This window comes from Bison bison, unplaced genomic scaffold, assembly GCF_000754665.1.
Source record: "Bison bison bison isolate TAMUID 2011002044 unplaced genomic scaffold, Bison_UMD1.0 scf7180017864040, whole genome shotgun sequence".
Lineage (NCBI taxonomy): Eukaryota > Metazoa > Chordata > Mammalia > Artiodactyla > Bovidae > Bison > Bison bison.
Window position 1 is genome coordinate 4,531,319 of NW_011494612.1, and position 3,214 is coordinate 4,534,532.

Genomic DNA, 3,214 nt, shown 5'->3' on the forward strand with positions numbered 1-3,214 from the left:
CACACACTGCTATCTGCCGCTCTCAACTCCTCCCAGGCCTATTAAGCCTCCAGGTGCTGCTTCCAGTACCTCATGGTATGTGAGGCTGAGGGAAAGAGATGCGGGCAGCTCTCCGTCCTGGGAGAGTACCAGGCAGGACTCTGCAGTGTTGATGTGTTGCGAATGCACAGCCTCTGCGAGAAGCTCCACCTCTGCTGGACTTGACATTGGACAAAGCTGGCTACCCAGACCTGGTTCCTGCCCTCTGGAAGCTTCCCCCTTCTTCACCGAGCTCTTGCTGCTCTTAAATTTCTTCCACCTCCCTCAGCATTGCTGAAAGGAAAGGATGGGGGAGATTGATTTCCCCTCCCCTCCTAAAAAAGACAAGATCTTCCTCTTTCTCCAATAGACCAAGTTTATCTTTTGATAAACATCTTATTAGTAGAAAAGATTGAGGCTTTGAGATTTGAAGATTGAGGAGGAATTTTGGTCCATACCAAAAATAGATACCCTTGGGAGTATTTAACTTCTGTTAGCCTTTCTTCTCTCATCTGTGAAATGACCCCTTCACAGAACTATTATGAGAATTTAAAATGGTAATATTCTTAAAATTGCCTAACATATTTAGAACTCAATAAATGGGAATCCTTCCCCAGTCTCTGTTAAAATAAATCTCAGAAACAAGGAGACTGTGATTTGCATCAGTAGAATGGAAGTATTTTTTGTAAACTTAGAAAGGGGTGTCTGTGCATTCAGGCTTGACAGATAATATATGAAAGGAGAAAAGCAATTTACTGGGCTTATATTTTTTCATTGGTTTTGTTGAGAACTATGTTATGTCTCAAAAGGATGAGGACTATGTAGTACAAACCGAGGCATGTTTGGCCTCATCAGAGAATTAATTATTTAATATTCATTGAAAAGACTGCTTTAGATGGACAGTACCTACATAATCTTGTATCTTTGGTCCAGGCCTTCAAAATATATGGGAGCTAATGAGATGTAACGCCCCATCCTTGGAAACACATTCACTGGACTTCTGATTGAGAAGAATGTTGGCTGTCTGACACTTCTTTCCTAGCATGGAGCAGTCAAATGTACCTTTAGATTGTGAGTTCTAGCTAGAGGACCTGGGTGACAGTCTGGGAAAGTCTACCTAGCTTAAATTTACTACTGCCTTGGACCAGCATCCAGGTCTTAAGTATCGAGATATCTCCTTCATTTGAGCTTATGGAGGGTATATCAGATCTTCTAGGATACCCAAGAAGCTGTGGAACTTTGCAGGAAAGGCATAGAGTTAAAGAATCAGAAGTTTGGCATCTTAATACAGGCTCTGGTGGTGGTGGTTTAGTCACTAAGTCATGTCTGACTCTTGTGACCCCAGAGGACAGTAGGCTCCTCTGACTATGGGATTCTCCAGGCAAGAATACTGGAGTGGGTTGCTGTTTCCTTCTCCAAATACAGGCTCTGCCAGTTACTTATTATATGATCTTTGGCAAATCACTCAAGCTCTTCGAGTTTCAGCTTTTCAATGGGAATAGAATGTTTGTCTGCCTTTTCCATGAGCTGGTTCAAATGGAGGATAATGTATGACAAGCCATACCATTAAATGTCCAGAGTGAATAAATGTGAATTATTGACATTACAGACTGAAGAAAACCCTGAATTTAGCTTGGTCCAGATGCATTATGGGCATGAAGGGGTAGGAAGTTGGGATTTATCATGGAATGTGCAACAACTAAACTGTCAGTATTTTTCTGTAAGTCTGTGTGTGTGCATGTAATTTAAGGGGTGTAGTGTTTTGAGCATTATATTTTCATTTTCAGTGTCTTCTGTGATGAATTTCTGGATTAAATTTAATTTTTTTCCTGCCTTTTAATTTTTAGAACAACACCAGCCACAGTCACAGTGGTTATGAGTATTTCATAACTGAGATAAGTTTGCACTTATATTTCAGGACAGCAGCTTTACACTCTTCTGCCTTTCCCAGGTAAAACTGATTTGGGTTAGAAATTCAAAATGAGTTTGATTTCAAAGCAAGAATATTCAGCATCCAGGAGCAATTTCTGGTTAGCCATCAGCTCCTTGAGTGATATGAGTCTCCAGTTCACTGCCAATGAACCCAATGACATCTTTACACAAACCAGGAACTCCTGAGGAGCTTTCCCATTTGTAAGCAAATTCTAGTCCACTTTGCTGATTTTCTTTTTAAAAATATTCTTCAGGAAGCGTCAGTTTGGACCTCTTTATGTTTAGGGACACCAAAAGACCAGAAGGTGCTAACTCATGCTCCTATATATATATATCATTAAAAAAAAAATTGTCCAGGCTAGGTAAAATGCTACCTCTGTCTCCTACCTACTTCTGGGTTGTTATGAGGAAGCATAAGAAATGGAAGAATTAGCATGAAATAATATAATTTTGCCTCAAAAATGGTACCATTATGAACAGTTACTTGGATGAGTATAAATTTCAGAAAAATTTGGACAGTTTTACCAGAAATTGCTCTGGGACTCTGAATAATTTTTCCAAACAACTTTTCAATGTTCAAGTCACCTTTCACAGCATAGGACAGAAAAAGGAAGCTTGGGGGACAAATCTTGCATTGATTGTAATTGAAAGTTACACCTTAACAATGATTTCCTGATAAGGTTTCCCTTGGGTCCTACTCCTTTACTTACAAGGTCTTATCTTTTACCTGTTGATGGTTGCCTTTATGAGTCACTGCAGACACTTTCCAGCTGTGGACCAAGCATTAATGAATCAATGAATAGAAATGCGGTAGATAAAAGTGTAGCAGAGCATTTAGAGCCACACACAGCAGGAACAATTGATGCGTATCTTAGTTCCAGGGTTAAGCAATGATACTGCAAATTGACTGCTAATTACATCTTGAAAGTACACATTCTATTTTTCTTTTTCTAACAATTGGAATATGGGACTGTTGATTGATTTATTCAGTGTGTTCTAGACACTTGAGATATAGCCATGAACTGCAGAGAAATGGCTCCTGTTCTCCTTGAGCTTACAGTCTAGTAGAGGGCGTCAGACCCTAATCAAGTAAACAAAGAGGTGAAGATAAGAACCATGATTTAAAAAAAATAAAATAGAGTGATATACAAGGAGTGAGGACACCACTTTAGTTGAGTGGTGGAGAACTGACAAAAGCAAATGCAGGGGCATAGACATACAACTTACTACTTTCCAAGGAAAGGGCAGTGCCCTCTTTGTTGTT